Raw genomic sequence first — 17,650 nt, 5'->3', positions numbered from 1 at the left:
GTCCATCCATCTGTTAGCGCAGAGGGGCTCGACTGCCGGGCCGCCCCTCCCCATCCGCGCCCCGCGAGTTCGGGGAGGAATGGCACGGGTCCGCCGCGCCGGTCAGGCCGGGCGGAAAGGACCAGATGTCAGGCACTCAGTCGAACCACATTGGGCCGAACCCGCGCCGACACACACGGATAGGGAAAGACCGGAATAATGAAATGGCTAACAGAATGAGGACAGGAAAGCAGCTTCAGTCACATTCATATTGTTAGCTTCATTAATCCTCGCTTGGGGAAGTGGGGCGTTTTTTTCTGTCAAACTTGCAAGTTTTTGTTTGCCCTTATAAGCGCCGCGAAACTTGGCATAGCTTATCATGCATTAATTTCTCATCGTGTGTGAAATTGTGGAACCCCGGTCTCAAAAGTTTAGGTGACCAAGTTCAGGTATATCCTAGATGTTCGAAAATCGGGTTATTGCATGAGCTATCAGCATGAGCTACACTGTATAGTGCCGGACTATCGCATCAGAAGGCACAGAAGAATATGCTTTATAAAACACTTTTTTGCAATTTTGTCACCTCTTCAAAGCTACAGTAGATGCGTGAGTCCTTTGAAAGTTGCAGTGCACGATGTAATAAGGCCATTGCTAGCTACAACTTGTATGTCTCGGAATCTTATAATGTAATTATGATTACTTATAATGTAATTATGATTTAAGTTCATCCGGACTTAAATCCCCCAAGAAATCGTTCGTGTCGGAGCTTTCGAATTTTATCACAAAACTTCGTCAGCGTGTCGTAATCGGGTTCGGGGGTATCGGTCGCAAAATTGAGGACGTTTTGCGACCGATTGGATTCCCCGTGATCAGGTACAGCCCACCGCTAAAGTAATGTAGGGTTTTACCAAGCTCAACGGTTGGCTTTGACTGGCGATTGTTTAATGCGGAGTAATCGAAAAGAAGATGTCAATAGCTAAAGTTGCAGCTGCAAGGGTGACGATACATTTAAGCTACATTCAAAGCAGGGGTGGAGAATTGTCAAAATCCCAGGGGGTGCTTTTTCTGTTTGATACTTTGGTTAACAAGCTGCTATGATGGTTTTGCATTGTTTGTGGGGGTGCTTTGCGAAATGAGGGGGTGCTCGTGCACCCTCAAAACCCCTTATTCTCCACTAGGGTGTGTCACTAGAAACAGATCAAGCGCTTCCGCTGATTTTCCTTGTCCCTGTGTCTATGGAAGCCCATTGGTGCAGTTCTTTTTTCCATGCATCGAAAATTCGATCGGCGCGGGCTGAAAGAAGTTCGGGATTTATCGTGGCGCCCGGCGTTGCAGTCTCCATGTTTGGCGTAATGCGTTTGATGACACTAGCACCAGCCGCGCGCGTCTTCGCCTGTTAGCGTCGACAGACGCTGTCAATACGGATGTAAGCAATGCAAACGAGACAGTATCCTCTATTTAGACAACGGTTACACAGAAAAGATGCATCTTTGCCATTCAATAGCAAACTGAATTCAACTGAATTAGCATTTGCCTACCTTGCATGGTTCAGGGGACCGATTTTCTTGCAGGCCTCCTTTGCGGAGATGTTGCCCGTCCGCACGGCTCTGGTGAACTGATACGGCAGGAGTTGGTCGCTGCTGAGGTCGGCGATGATATTGTCCGGCAGTTCCAGCTCTGGGCCGCTCACCGGTCGGAACTTCACGGGATAAAGACGGTGCACGGAGGCGCCGGCTGCCTTGCCCAACGGCCCCGTGAATGATTCGGGTCCACTGGTATTGCCGTCCAAGTTCTGGAACACTTCCCTGAGTACAAGCTCATTCGAGTGCAGCTGGCAAACAAACCAATCGGACCGTTTTCTCTTGAATAAGCTCCAAAAGTCGGCATATTCCACCAGATCTGCCCGTATTGACAGCCGCGCCATCGCAGCCTATTAGCCAGAGTGGCAACGTTTATCAGCTCATTGGCTTGATCAATGGCTTTACCCGAAATTGGCGTAAAGTTGGAGAGATATTCGTTTCCTGGTTCTGCTACATGTTAGCCACATGTTCCTCAGTTGCCCTGTAGCCGCCTCGGCCTGTGTTAGTTTGATAATGCCTTCCATCAAAGTACATGGCCTTGAGCTCAGCGTCGCTGTGTTGTTGGTCCCGCGCGGCCACTGTACTTTGTCTCACCCGGCATCTTTCTCTCCATACTTTTTCGGGTCGACCAGCAATTCTGTTTTGCCGTTCGCTACGCGACCGATATCCATCTGAAAACCGTTGATGACGGCCGCTATAGCACGGTTGGATAAACCATACCTGTCAGTCAGCTGCCAGTGCAGTGTTTGTCATATCATCATCGTTTGAGTCTTTGATGCATTCCTTCATCTCAAATTCACTTGGGACGTCTTCATTGCTGTCGTTGGTGTCGGTCGTTGCCGATGAGTCTACCTGGCCTGTCTCGTCGATATTGACGCCGTTGGGATAGGTACGGAGGTGGGAAGGACCTGCTTGACCCACGTCGCCCCTCCCCTCGTTCCGCTCCCGTCTCATTCTAAGGCTCGCAGTCTTACGTCGTTTCCTCGTCTCCTCGTAGTCCACACCACCCAGTCTCATCTTCCGAACTCCTCTCTGGTCTCGAAGGAATGCTACTTCCGCTGGCGGTACCCGGTTTTAAAGTGGACAGGTACAGCTGCGTAGATCTTTACAGCGGCAGCGGGCGATGTCAAAAAGCTTACGAAACAGACTCGCTTCAGAAAGACTTTGTTTCGTTTGTCCCTCCCGCATTCTTTTGGGCACCTTGTTCGATCGGCGAAATCTTTCGTAGATTTGCTTTACCTTCCGAACCACATTGTGCATTTGTATCGTTGGTATGTCCTCACTCGACCACATTGCAACCACCGCTTCCGCTGCTTCACGTAAACATGCAGTGACTGTCCGCTCACTTTTTCCATCCCCTGCCAAGGGTCTCACATAGTTCACTACATCTCTGTTTGTAGGCAGCTGATTTACCGGCAGCACACTGGGAGACCCGCTAACAAAATGTTTCGCCTTGCTTCGCAACGGTATCACTGCGGCACGCATAGTCCGATTCGATTGCGCCACACGCACTTCTGCTCACGCCGCAGCTGAAACCAGACTCACCCACGTTCTTCGCAAGCTCGTGTACCTCGGAGAGACAGCACATGACTCGAAAGCCGACACATTGTGTTGCCGACGGAGGGGTGATACCCGAGACCCCGCTCACGTTGCCCTCTGTCCATCCGTGCTCTCATTCTCCCTGCCTCACTCGTGATAGTCTTGCCAAGGCTGCAGCGTGATCCTATTATATGAATCATCTGTGGGTCCCTGAATGGCCTTAACACATTAAGATAACAATATGTTTCGTCCGACGTCCATTTAAACAAGAAATAGCAATCGAATTTGAACCGTCAAACGGTGTTGGCCGCTACAGGCCGACGGCGAGTCATATGGCTGGTGTTAGCGCTACGGTACGCATTGTGTTCAGTATGGAGACTTCAACGCCGGGCGCCACGGAAAATGTCGAAATTGATTGGGCCCGCGCCGCCTGAATTTTCGGTGCAGCGAAAAAAGGACAGTGCCAATGGGCTTCAATGAACCCAGGGACAAGGAATATCCGCGGAAGCGCTTGATCTGAGACAAAAATATTAGATATGACACACCCTATTCTCCACCCATGATTCAAAGTTTCATAGTAGTCTGGCTAATCGTTCCTAAGCTTCAGAAGCAGAACATACCCATGACTAAAACCACACATTACTTCTGCTGTGGACTGTACATCGAAAAAGGTACCCTTTTATGCAAAAGTATCAACTTCGAAATTTGACCTTTTTTACCAGACCTTGACTTAACCTCCACCAGAAAGTAACCTAAATCGTCCCTCATGGTATTGGTCGTCTAACCAAAACCATTGAGTTGGAAATGAAAAATTGGCCACAAAACATGAATCACACGGCCCTAGTAAAGTTGGGTTCATGTGTTGGCCCTTGGTGACCTGACCTCTGTCACCTGACCTGGTATCAGTGACGTCTTTTGGCAACATTTGTACTAGGCAACCGACGCTTTATCGATGATTTTCGATAAAATGCCTTTTAATCAATGTTATAACACATTTTCTAGAAGGCCCGTGAACGGTGAAACATTTTAACTTTGACCTGACCTGTGACGTCATCAGTGACCCTGAGGTCAATGAAATTAATTCTATCAATGCAACAGGGCTATCGAACGCCGTTTGAGTTATGCGAATCCGTCCAATAGTTTGGGAGATACGGGGGAGGGGCAAAAATTAGCCCCCACCAGTGTGAGGCTTAAGGTTATGTGATCCGAGGTCAATCTTTGACCTCTTTCGAAGTCAACACATATATGCTACGAGGCGAAATTACGAGAGGACTACGATGCTGCTAATTGCTATTATGCAGTTTTTGCGTAGCTTTATTACTTCAAAAGTGATACGTGAAAAACTATCTCTAGAGACGCTATTTCGACTGAAATGCAATCAATTATATATCATTTTGTTGCTAATTCGTTGAGAAACACGGCCAAGAAGGTTTCATGTCGCTATCTTATAGATTCACCAATATTGGCTAAGTAATTTGGATAATTGCAGCTTTCCCCGAAATTTGACCTTTGGCCTGCTGGGTCAAATATTGAATTAGGGTAAAAAATATACCACCAATCGCGAGAATGTACTAGTTGAGAGCAATCGACTGCTCTTTGTTGCGAAGCGAGCTACGACGCTTAGTTTCGAAACGCCCGGGGAGGGGTATAAAAATTCCCTGCTAGGGCGAGGGTTTTGACATAACAGTCGAACTGATATTTGGTCTCACACTGAAAACAAATGGGCACAGTGAGGGCATGTTCTTTACTGGTAACACATCAGTCATGAGTTAATCGCACCCAAAACACAATAAGGCTGAGTATTTTCACGCTTGGCGGGACCTTCGACACGTTTGATAACACATAAAACAGAATAATGACACAATTTTATCGTGCCAAGCACGCTGGACGAACGTAATGCATCAGTGTATCGAAATCATGTGTTGTCGGATATGGTAGACGTGTGCCCTTACACAAATACACCGTGCCATCCGCCAGTGAGCGACCTCTGAACCTTAACTTCAGATGGGGATAATAGAGGGCGTTTTTCGAGCACCGACTTTTATGCTGGGTTTTTGTAAAAAATTTGCCAAAGTGTTTGGAGAAAGGTCAAAATGCACAATACAGCCGAGGGAGTCGAAACATGATAAATTGTCTAGAGCAATATGCGCTGATTACATCAAGTGCAAGCTGAAGCATAGCTAATTAACGTCTGTTTGGAGGAAGAAACTCCTCGGTCTATATATAGGATATATTTGAAAAATCGTTAGCCGTAAATTTATCCCGGCTGTCTGGACAAATGTATTGTACAGTAGTCTTCCAATTTGGAGCATTGTCACTTGGTGCTCTGATTGAGCCATCCACGTGACGCGTTCACTCATCGGCTCTGAAGTGGCCGACCGGGGGCAACTTCAGCTCGTGTATGGGTCGGCGGTCTCGTATGGGTCGGCCGGCCGCGTGCTCAGCCCTGACCGTATGGGTCGGCCGGCCGTGTGCTCAGCCCTGACCGCACCCGAGCGCCCGATTCCACTCGGGGCCCGGCTATGGCAGTCAGCCTGTCCAGCCAAAGCCAAAGTCCCTTCAACTGCGCCCGGCAATAAACTACATAATCACCACGTGTTTCCTTCTTTCACTTGCGATTTGTGTTAAATTTAGTAACACATTTACCTTTTATTCTGTAAATATATTCACACAAGCCTTATGTGTTGAAGACACAATGATATTGTGTTTTAGGACACAACACGACTGGGTTAACACATTTGTAAATTGACACGTCTGCGACGGGTCAAAAAATGCATGATGCAGGGTACACAAGAAAGCCTAGTTAACACGCTCTGCCTGTGCGTTTTTAGTCGTTTTTGTGTCATTTTGTTTTCAGTGCACGTCACTTGGATCTATGTCTCCATGGAATTTGTAGGTATTGCTGGTTATTTTCATTATTTATGTTCAGTTCCGACTGCCCAGGTCAGGTCAAATACCTATTGTCAAAATATACCTGTTCGCTGTTCGTAATACCACTCACACAAACTTGTGACTTCTTTCAAAGTTGTCAGTTTCTGAGAAGCTCTTCCCGGCGTACTCCCGATCAAGAAAGAGAGGCGCGCGATAGGAGACGCCTGGCTGGGCGCCGCTCATGGATAGATCGTAGGATGAGTCTCCGACCCGTCTGGTCACGGCGAAACTTAGCAGGGAGGGTTCAGACTTCAGAGCACCTCGACGGCGGCCGAACGCCAGCGGAGCCGGAGCGCCGTAACTAATGGGTGTGACACTGTGTCAACAAACGCCGCTGAGTGACGAGCCGAGGGGACCGTCGAAACGCGCGGGCCATACAGCCAGAGACATCTCTCGGCGATTTTATGAACTAGCTGTGCAATGACTTTCAAATGAATAGAACTGCATAGTGATGCATGCAACGATGATTCACTCTACAGGATTGTGTAGAGAATCGATGTCTTTATGATTCCTAGCAGCCACATTTTTGAAATTGTTGTCATGGCTTTCATGCAATGCACTGCAAGATGAAAATTGTATCATGCAAAACATAGTACAAAATTTGAAAAAAGGCTTGCTAGGAAATGTTTTCCTTGACTTCGTCAGTCCAAAACTGCAAACATCACAGTCGTACGACGATCCGTTGTTGAGTTCTATTCGTTTGAAATTTTGATTTTGCAATATGTTTGTCTCAATTGCTCAGTATATGTGGATTGCAGAACAACGGTAACCACTCTGTGGTGACGAGGATAACGTCCTTCATAACATATCCAAAAACGAAGGCAATTGAAGCAACGATGCTCTAGATATTTACGAAAAACGTTTCTCATAGCGTTACGCGTGAAACGCACCCTTAACGTGCGCCTGTGAACCTCCAGTCGCCGGCTGGCTGACCGCCCAGGCCCAGTTATCACACCCGGCGGCCGGTGTTTTCCTTTCCTCGTGTAGCGGCGAATGGCGGCGGGTGGGCGCAGGAGTGACCTTCCCTCCAGCTTCGGAAGGAGCCGGCGGCCCGGCCGGCCTCGTGAGGTAGCGGCTCATCGGACCAAACCCGTGCCGTCCCGATCCGGCCCGGACGGGTGTAGCGTGACGATGGTTTTGGCGATTGTTCCACACCGCGTGCTGCTTCGCCTCATCGGATCGAGTCGGGCTGGAATGAGACAGAGTTGTGATGAGTCGACACGATTCAGCTCGACTCGAGTCGTGTCTACCTGAGTCGTCCCGATTGGAATCGAATCAAGCCGTCTTTAGTTAGGCAAAGCTTTGTCAATCGGACTCATCGCCAAACCGGCGAAGCGTGGTCGCGTGTCCGATACCGCTCCCCATGGCCGTATATGGAGCCAGCGGGCCGTGAAATTCGGGGGCCGGCGGCGGGCGCTGCTGGCGATACTGTTGATATACGAAGGGAGGCCGCCGGGCGCCGCGCGTGCGTGTGTGTTCGGTCGACTGACTGTGGAGCACAGAGGGTGATGAAGCTCCCCTCTGTTACGACGGGGTGCGCGGAGGGGCTTCTCCCCTGCGGGAGCGGGGCGCGGCTGATCGATGCCAAAGGGACGGAGAGGTCTCTGATGCCAGGAGCACGAACCGTAACCATGGCCGCTCTCTGATAATGTTGCTGTCATCTGCTCGGCCGTGGGTCATTCTCACCGGTATCGGCTCGGGGAGGTAGCCAAACATAAAACTTATCGGTTGTGTTTCTTTTTAAACTTATCAGTCGCTGTCGTATGTCGATTAATAGCGACATCGTGTCGCGACTAGTGCCACTTTCGTAATCTTGTACCTTCCGCCTCATCTTTTATCTGCTGTAAGAGGCATCTATGTATGAAACCCCGCGGCACCCCTGCCTTCTGGTACCCCGGCACGTGCCAAAGTCGCCTCAAACAGGAGAAATAGCAGCGGAGGCGGAACGGAGTTGGGCCGGCAGCAGACGGCGGCGAGGGTCCCCTCCGTCTCGGTGGCTATTTCTGCTCGCCTTGCGTCGTTCGGCGGCACCGCGGCGACTTCTGGCGTGTGCCTGTGAATACGGCGCTGTCTGTCCGCGCTTCCTCCGCTCCCCTCTCCCTTCGTGGGTTCGCTCCCTTTCCGGTCACCCTCCGTCCCAGAGGTGCTGTCATGTCACATCTGCAGAGGGTTGGCTGTTCCACGGCTATAAAAACGGATTGACAAAAAATCTAGGCATGGATTAAAAAAACTATTCGAGGACGATCGAGGGCCGTAAAATGTTCGCTGACACGGATGAAATGCGTGGTTGAGGAGATCTCATCCGATGCGTGATGTGGGTTTTACCCTGCATGAACGTTCATGTGCCCGAGCGGAGATAGTTTATGTCACAGGTAACCTTGATGAAGCGGCCGCACCCAGGCGCCACGGGGCGTGGGTGCGAAATTAGCGGCCGTATCTGCGGGCCGGCACCCCGCGCCCGGCGGGTGAGCGGCGCTGAACAATTTATGTGACTAGCCGGCTGTAAAGTGACGCCAGCCACCGCGCCCGGTCGCGCAACGACGCGCCGCTGCTAGATCGCTTCCTCTATACCTGAGTTACCGCTGTTACATCGCTTGCTGTTCCCGAGTGACAGCACCTTGCCTCGCGGGTCGCGCCGCGGCCTTACGGTGTCGTGCAATTCGTTTGCACGCAAATGTCGCATCGATAAAGACGAGCGCTGCTCCCGGGAGCCAATGTTTGGACAATTGGGGTGAGTTAGGCGCCCGGATGCCGCGTCCATCGTCGTTATTCTGAGTTACTCGGTCGGAGCGCGCGCCGACTCGAGTGGGTATGTTTGGACGAGCTGGATTCGTACGGTCGTATGAGGTCAATCTGCGTCAGTTTACTGCGACGGTGACGTATTTTTATGTCAGTTGTGCAACTGTGAGTCGGTCGATGCCGGTCTAGTTCCGTTGAGACTGGTCTGGTTTCCTCTGTCGGTCTGACCGGGATTTCTGTCGGGAGGCTGAGAAACAGCAGACGCGTTGTACGCCGAGCGACCTCGACTCGGGCGAGTCATCTGTTTAGCTGAGCTGTCGGGCCGTTGGGCCTGGCCGTCGCTCCCTGGAACCGATGTTTAGACCATTCGTCTGAATGAGAGGTCCCCATGGCGTCATTACGCCCCGACGCGAGTCGAACGGGATAAAGTCCGACGGTTGGCACCGACTTCGGTCTCCATGACCCTTCGCTAACTTCTGGGTCAATGACGCCAATGATCCTAGGGACCCGCGCTACACGGAACGGCCAAATGCTGATTGGTGGGCATATTTGGGCTGGAGCTGTATTTCTAAATGTTGGCATTGTTGATTTTGGTAGTTATTTGTCACTTGCTGGATTCTATCCCTCCCAATCAGTACACCTAAAACAAGGACGTATCTATAGAAAAGTTTTGATTGGCTCAAGACGAAAATCGTTCTGTACGCTGGATGTTTGGCTTTGGTTACTTAGATGCTTCAGTCACTTTTGTTTATTAAACTAGCTTGTCCGTTGACTACCTACATACGAATTGGTGGAGTGACCTTTGCTATCTGCATTCTGCTATTCGTTAGATCCGTCGTGTCTTCACCGGATTACAGTCAAGTGAATGCTCGAGATATCTTAGATATCGAACATCCTCCGGGATAACCTAGCGGCTCGAGATTCTCATAGTTTTCCTGAGTAGTAGGCGTGTCTCCCAACAAATCCCACCAATGGCTTAAATTTGTTCATTCCGAACACTCACCACTGGATGCATCCAGCGTGACATGTCACAACATCCAGCACACCACATCACGTGCTAGACGTGATGCCAGACCAATGTGACACCCGTGACGATTGCTGCCTCGTCGTGTAATCGTGACGTCACTTTTGTGACGTCCTGCATTGGGAGGCTTGGTGATCTTTATGATACCGATAGACAATGGAACACTGAGCTACTGTGTGCAATGATATCTACGTTCCTTGGGAATCGGGATGTTTATGCCGTATTGGTTTGGTTAAAATCTGGTTTCTATCCTCTAGGTTATTACGCTTAGAGACAATAAAATTGGGTCCTCTTATTTTTGTTTCGGTGTCGTTCGTGCTGCTGATTTTTAAGCGTAATAACGCACTTCATTTAGATGTTACCTTGATTATTACAGCTCGACCTGAATTCATCAAACCGCTCTTCTACATCCTAAAACAGCGCCGTCCATTCATAATTGTTCATTCTAAAGTCGGCCTCATGCGCCGAGGTTTTTGTACCCGCCGCACTCCACCCTTGCGTCGCTGAAGCCCGCTCACGCGCGCGGCGCCGAGCGGGCGGGTGCTGGCCGTGTCGATTCTGTAGCACGTGCTCCAGTGGGCGCCCGACAGCCCCTCCCCTCCCCAGTTCGACCTCACAGACACGCACGCTTCGGCTACTCAATGTCCAGGTGTCACGCCTGAGCGACGCAGCCTGTACCTGTATAGCATCGCACTGCGCCGCCAATAGATGGCAGTATGAGGGTAGGGTGACTAGTGCGTTGCATTGTGGTCTCTGACCCCTTCTTAGCTCTCCACGTTCGCCGTCCAGTCATCCATAGGCGCGTGAAGCTGTGCGTCACTGACCGTCCCAAACTGCTTCCAATCGCCCTAGCCCCAGCCGACCTCCGCCGCCAACCGCTCCCCTTCATGCTTCTTTTGACTGCCCCAGCTGGCCCCTGACCGCCCCCCCCCCCCCCGTTGCCAGCCGCTAGTCGCCCCGCCCCAGACCGCTTCTGACTGCCCTCAGCCGCTGCTGGCCGCTCCAGCCGCCCCCTCCCGTCGTGCCGCGCGCCGCCCTCGGACCCAGTGCTTCCGGTCCTTTGTGGGTACACGCGCGTGACGGGCTGGACTGGGATCGATTTACAGTGTGACCGGCCGAAGGGCGAATCGAAACCGAGATCGGGCGCTTTTGGTGGTGGGGTGCCGGATCGTAATGATGGAGCCGTATCGGTAGCAAGGATAGTCTGTTGGTAAACGTTAAAGGCCCGGGCACTGAAAAAAATATCTTACAATTTTAGTAGTCAATAATTATTTGCTTTTTACGTCTTTTAACGTTAACGCTTTCAACCCATTCTGATTTCGACCTTTGTAAAGTAACCCGCTATTTATAGTACCTAGATTACTTTTGGCTCAGAAAATGCTTTTTTATTCTATCCATTCACACCAATTATCGTTGAAAGCTGACTGGTGTCCAGTTTTCACCTCGCGTGCCCCTCGTTATCACCTCGCATGCTCATTACCGCCGCTACTGATCCGACCGGGATTAGTGGCAGCGGAAGGGACGCGCCGGACGCTCCGCCGACCCTTCCGCCCTGTCACATGATACCCGACACCTGACACCCGAATCCGACGCCAGGCACGCCAGCCCCATACCCTCTCGTGTGCTGTACCCGCCGTACTGACCTCTGTCCACACCGGTGTCAGCAGTGTGCAACTGTGCACGACGTGCAAACTGTGCAGAGGGCGCCACTGTCACTCCCGGTGCACTGGGTAACGAGCATGCGCAGGGGCGGCGGGGCACTTATCGGCCTGTGGCGTACCTTGGCGGAGTGGAGTTTAGCGGAGTCCGGCCCATTGCTGATGGTACCGCTGAGAGCTCCCACCGCGCTGCCACCGAAAAAGTGTCTGCACGCCGGAAGCTAGCTGAAAATGTCCCCCTGTTGGTGACATTTTCATTATTCTTCCCGAATGCCCGCAGTTTAGCGAGCTGTGTTTGAATACAAAGTAGACGGAATGGCTGACGATGCCCCCAGGGCAGATCCGCAGGATGGGAGTGGTCCGGCCAATTTTCTAAGTGGTTTGTAGGACGGATGAAGCTGTATGTTTTCTGTCGCAGTCGGCATGTTTATCGGATTTGGCGACTTTTCTGGTAAGACTCGTAGTGGAGCTTATGTCGGAAACTAATGGCACAATCTCGATTTTGAGAAAGCAATCTATTGGGTCGTGACTTCCGATGGCCTATATCTCAGATGAGACGGTCTCATCTTGCGAAAGATGAATGATGCCTGGCTTCGGTAAAGCCGCCAATGTTGAGCTGTCCTCAGGAAGGGATGGGGCCAAAAAGCTCTTGACCATCTTGGTGATCTTTTATGGCAGAGCCAGCCGCTAGCTGACTTTGCTCGTCGAAAATAGCAAGATCCTTCGCTGACCTTTGTGTGATAGGATCGCAAGTTGCAACCCTACAGCGCTGGGGAGCGACCTGCCGCCAACGGGACTTTACCGCAAACAAGGAGGTAAAGAAGGTTGACGGCGCGGCAGAGGTCCCGCGCTACACAAAGGAGGGGGGAGGGGGCGGCCGGCGGGCACGGTGCGTGCCGAGGGAACGAAGGGGAGGGGCGCGGGGGCGGGGAGAGCGGGGATAGCGGGGACGGAGAGCACAGTCTGCGGACGGACGCCGTGGGGTGTAGAGTGCGAACGGGGGACTATTGAATGTGGACGATTGAGCGAACAGTGGATTTTTTTTACCAGATTGGACATGAAGCAGAAGAGGAAGGACATGGGAGGTGAGTGAGCATGACCGGGGAACAGTGACTCGATGGGGGTAGAGTGTGGTCGTGTGATTCGGCCGGTATGGCCGAGTGTGTTCGGCCCGTGCGGCCGGGAGTGGTCGGCTGGCGAGCCGGGAGTGGTTGGCTGGTGAGCCGGGAGCGGTCGGCTGGTAAGCCGGAAGTGGTTGGCTGGTGAGCCGGGAGCGGTCGGCTGGTTAGCCGGGAGTGGTCGGCTGGTGAGCCGAAAGTGGTCGGCTGGTAAGCCGGAAGTGGTTGGCTGGTGAGCCGGGAGAGGTCGGCTGGTTAGCCGGGAGTGGTCGGCTGGTGAGCCGGGAGTGGTCGGCTGGCGAGCCGGGATTGGTCGGCTGGTTAGGCGGGAGTGGTCGGCTGGTAAGCCGGGAGTGGTCGGCTGGTGAGCCGGAAGTGGTCGGCTGGTGAGCCGGAAGTGGTCGGCTGGTGAGCCGGGAGTGGTCGGCCGGTAAGCCGGGAGTGAACTTCAGCTCCCGCGTCGGCTGGTGAGCCGGGAGTGGTCGGCTGGTAAGCCGGGAGTGGTCGGCCGGTAAGCCGGGAGTGGTCGGCTGGTGAGCCGGGAGTGGTCGGCTGGTAAGCCGGGAGTGGTCGGCTGGCAAGCCGGAAGCGGTTGGCTGGTGAGCCGGGAGCGGTCCGCTGGTTAGCCGGGAGTGGTCGGCTGGTGAGCCGGAAGTGGTCGGCTGGTTAGCCGCAAGTGGTCGGCTGGTGAGCCGGGAGTGGTCGGCTGGCGAGCCGGGAGTGGTCGGCTGGTAAGCCGGAAGTGGTCGGCTGGTGAGCCGGGAGTGGTCGGCTGGTGAGCCGTTAGTGGTCGGCTGGCGAGCCGGGAGTGGTCGGCTGGTAAGCCGGAAGTGGTCGGCTGGTGAGCCGAGAGTGGTCGGCCGGTGAGCCGTGAGTGGTCGGCTGGTTAGCCGGAAGTGGTCGGCTGGTGAGCTGGGAGTGGTCGGCTGGCGAGCCAGGAGTAGTCGGCTGGTGAGCCGGAAGTGGCCGGCTGGTTAGCCGGAAGTGGTCGGCTGGTGAGCCGGTAGTCGTCGGCTGGTAAGTCGGGAGTGGTCGACTGGTGAGCCGGGAGCGGTCGGCTGATCAGCCGGGAGTGGTGGGCTGGTTAGCCGGGATCGGCTGATATACAACATGATTTTCTTCTTCCGGTCGGGTTATGATCTTGACCAGGGGTCGAATTTTCAAGTTGACCTTTAGGAGTTAGCTTAGGGTTATTCGACGCGCCTCGACGAGAGGAATACGATGCTTGCTAGTAATGTCGTGGCTTTATTGAGTCAAAGGTGATTGAGAAAACATTTTCCTAAAAAGTTATTTTTGTAGTTTTTCTTTTGTCCTCTCGCGAATTAACCGTGGGCCTGGGGTCAAATCTGTGGACGCAATCCGGGAAGAGGGTTAAAAAGTGCTATCGAATGCGCTCTTTCGCGGCGCTGTGGCTCTGTTGGTTCTCGAGTTATGTGCCGCTGTTACCATTTATTTTCAAAAATGTGGAACAGAACGGAGAGTTTACAGCGCGCCGAGTAACCACGAAGTCATTGGGGGGCCACCGCGAATATGTGCGCACGGCGGAGGAACGTGCAGTTTCTCGTTCCGTGTAGTTAGCGGGACGCGACCGGCTGGACGCGGCGCGACTCAGTTGCGTGCCTGGGGACGCCGTCTAGCCGACGCTGATTAATGCGTCTGAGGAGGGTGGAGTGTTACGGTAGTGGTGGCGGTACCTAGTCGCACGAGAGGGCGAGCAGTGCGGTGGGGGACGGTCGCGGAAGATCACGCATACTAGAGATGTCAATTAGATATCAATTTGGTATACCGACACCAAATATATACCAACTTGGTATTTGGTATTCCAATCTGAATGTTTTTTTTGGTATTTTTGTTGGCATTATAAGCTCTCACTAATGTTTAGGTGGTTGAGAAATCGGAAAAAGTTGGTTTTCCATCATGTTCCCAAGTTGGTTTGGTTTGGTATTTTCTCTCACGCTCTTGGTTTGTATTTGGTTTGGTATTGGTAGGTATTCATATTTTCTGTAATTGACATCGCTAGCGCATACACTTACAGTATGGCTGGAGTGTCTTTTGGGAGGGGGGGGGGGGGTCCCGCTGAGGACGGACACCCGGGCGGAAGGGACCCGGAACTAGCCAGCGTGGCAAGGTGCCTATTGCGTAAATTTTCTCGCACCGGCCTCATGGAGAGCTTACGGTGGCGGCGGAGCGTCAAGTTTTTTTTTTCGCGACGGCTCGGAGCACACCTGCGATAGAGAGCTGAAGCTTCACCACCTGACCCTGATTCCAGTCGAATCTTGCGACACCAACCGCATTTCACGTCAGGTCATGTGACTGACCTAGGATGTCATAAGTGAATCTCGGCACGGTTCTCAGACGTCGCCATTTTTTCCGGCGACCTCAGTGCCGGAGGAATTTTCGCAGGGAACGAACTTACAGGACGTAATGTCGTCCAGGGGGTCTCACAACGCTTATGTCTCAGATTTCTTTTCTCGGTAAGTTCACACGAGGTCAGGTCGGTCACATGACTGACGTGACCTCAACTATACGTCAACGGGGGAATACGGAAACTGTTTTTGGCGCCGGGAGTGATCTTAAACTATTTCAAGCTCATGAAATCGTGAGTTCATGCATTCCTTACAAGGCCTTACGCTTCAATTTAGCTTTGTTGACATTGCGCGACGCCCTTTTGATGACGTCACTGGGGTCAGAAGAGATTTCGGTTATCACTCCCTATAAAAATTGAGCCAGAGAGTGGGAAAAGCCACCTATGGACTCGGGAAGGCCTGCCAAATCGAATGCTATGCATATTACCGCCTTTGACCAGCTTCTTATTTAAGGGGCACTGACCTGACCTTGACCCAAGATGTCAACACTTTAAGTTGCCCTCAATCGAAGAAAAAGTACAGCGTTCGACGCGCCTGAGCTTGACGAACATGGTTATGCCAAAAGAGCGGCTCTGCGTTTTTTTTTTTGTGCGAAGTTATTTACCAAAGACGGAACCCATGACTTTGGTCACTTCACCTGACCTCAGAGGTCGCCGGTTGACCTGGGACCTTGAGTTGGATACCAGTCACTGCGTCTCGTAACGGCGCCCACGTTTGCTTTTACGAGAGGCTCCGGCTCTATTAGGAGCGAAGAGGCGATGGTAGTCGTACCAACCCTCCCCCTCCCTCGGCCGGTATGTAAAAAAAGTCCAGTGAGGCGAAGGCCGATCCGCCTGTGCACTATTTGGCAAACCCTCATCGCTACATTGGATTACCGGACGGTGCGACAGTGCCTCGCGCTGTTAGGCACCTGCACATACGGAGCGGTTTTGATTTCGCTGCGGCCACAGATTTCATAGTACGGGCAGGTGGACATGCGAGTACATACGTTGAGACGCCAACAGAGGGGCGACAGCTTCCGCTCGGTACGGCGCGGCATCAGCAGTCAGCAAAGACCAGATGCGGCCTTTGAAGACCTCGGTCGGAGGACGGGAGCCGAGCTACTTTATCAGCGGAGCCTGTGGGCAGCATGCTGCGTGTTTTTTTCTTCTTCTTCTTCTTTACGGCGGCCGAGGGATACGTGAATACCCGCTGACGTCACCAGGCAGGGGTTTAAACGGGCAGACGTGCTTACGCGCCCGATGGCACGCCGTATATCCGCAAGATACGAATGCAGAAAAATACAGTTCGGTCCGCCCGTGGCCGTGTCCTGCCAACACTGGTATACGTCACCTGTCTCGTCAGGGCGGTTCGAATGTACTGCGAACTGCGCTACCAGAGGGCCGGAGACAAAGAGGCCTTATTCATGACAGACAGCGGGGCGCCGCTGAAGAGACGACAGTGGTCGGCGGCGCTACAAGGGACACCCCTTCCCTGTGAAGGATTGCGGGGCTGCGCGGGGCTGGATGGGAGCCTGTCAGTAGATGGCAGGAGGGCAGAAGTAGCCTTTCCGGGGACTGCGAGTTGTTTTGTATTGGTGGCTGCTTCACTGCAAGCGCACCGGTATACAGTCGGGGGAGCTGAAGTTCATTATGCGTGAGCGTCGGCCGGCGATAGCGCGGCCAGGGGCCACGAACGGTGACCCGAGGTCATGAGGCGTGTGTGCGGGGGGAGGGGCGAAGGTCATGAACGGTGACCCTATATTTGTGAGTTTCGGCCGGCGATGGCACGGCCAGAGGTCATGAACGGTGACCCAGGTGCGTGTGTGCGTGTGTGTGCGTGCGCGGGGGACGAAGGTCATGAACGGTGACCCTATGCGTGAGGTTCGGCCGGTGATGGCGCGGCCAGGGGTCATGAACGGTGACTTCGGGGGATACGCGTGGGGAAGGGGGCTGAGGGTCATGACCAGTGACCGTATAAGTGAGTTTTGGGCGGAGACGGCGCGGCTAGAGGCCATGAACGGTGTGTATGTACATGTGTGTGTGAGGGGGGGGGGGGGCTGAGAGTCATGAACGGTGCCCGATGTGCGAGTCTCGGTCGGCGATGGCGCTGCCATAAGTAATGAACGGGGAAAGGGCAAGAAGGTCATGAACGGTGACCCTACGTGTGAGTTTCAGCCGGCGATGTCGCTGCCAGGGGTCACGAACGGTGACCTCCTCTGGTGCGTGTGCGGGGAAAGGAGGCTGAAGGTCATGAACGGTGATCCAGGTGTAAGTGTCGGCCGGCGACGGCGCGGCCTCAGGCGACATCAGGCGAGTAGTCGTCCGGTGGCCATGACCGGTGACGTCAGGTGTGTTGTACATACACCGAAGGTCATGACCGGCGACATCAGGTATTTGGTGCACAGAAGGTCATGAACGGCGACCTTAGGCAGGAGCTTCCGACGACGTGTGGCGCAGCCGGAGGTCACGACCGGGCGACCTCGGAGCGTGGCTCGGCCGTAGGTCATGAATGGCGACCTCAGGCAGATATCAGGACGGCGATCGAGCATGACCGAAGGTCATGGACGGTACGCCACTACGTTTAAGTAGTCCACCGGCGTGGGGGCGCCGGAGGTCATGACCGGCGACCCCGGAGGGCGGTGTGGACGAAGGTCATGAATCGTGACCCCAGGTGAGCAGTAGGACGGCGTTGGCGCGGCCGGTGGTCATGACCAATGACCTCAGGAGAGCGGCAA

At 53.2% G+C, this 17,650-nt stretch overlaps 1 protein-coding gene across 29 annotated transcripts in view; it reads left to right on the top strand.

Annotated features, from left to right (window-relative positions):
- Window positions 1–17,650, top strand: part of LOC122388703 (septin-7-like) — a 95,946-nt gene that overhangs the window by 23,193 nt on the left and 55,103 nt on the right. For 2 of the 29 annotated variants that reach the window (XM_043380044.1, XM_043380034.1), the window contains exon 1: window positions 12,411–12,535. The exons of the other annotated variants lie outside the window; for them this stretch is intronic. The gene's annotated coding sequence lies outside the window, so the exon portion shown is untranslated. Of the gene's footprint in view, window positions 1–12,410; window positions 12,536–17,650 lie in introns of those variants that run through there. 29 annotated transcript variants of the gene reach the window in all.

This window comes from Amphibalanus amphitrite, unplaced genomic scaffold (genome assembly GCF_019059575.1).
Source record: "Amphibalanus amphitrite isolate SeventyFive unplaced genomic scaffold, NRLGWU_Aamphi_draft 000333F_arrow, whole genome shotgun sequence".
Classification (NCBI taxonomy): Eukaryota; Metazoa; Arthropoda; class Thecostraca; order Balanomorpha; family Balanidae; genus Amphibalanus; species Amphibalanus amphitrite.
Note: the sequence above shows the minus strand (reverse complement) of the source record. Positions and strands in the feature narration are given on the sequence as shown.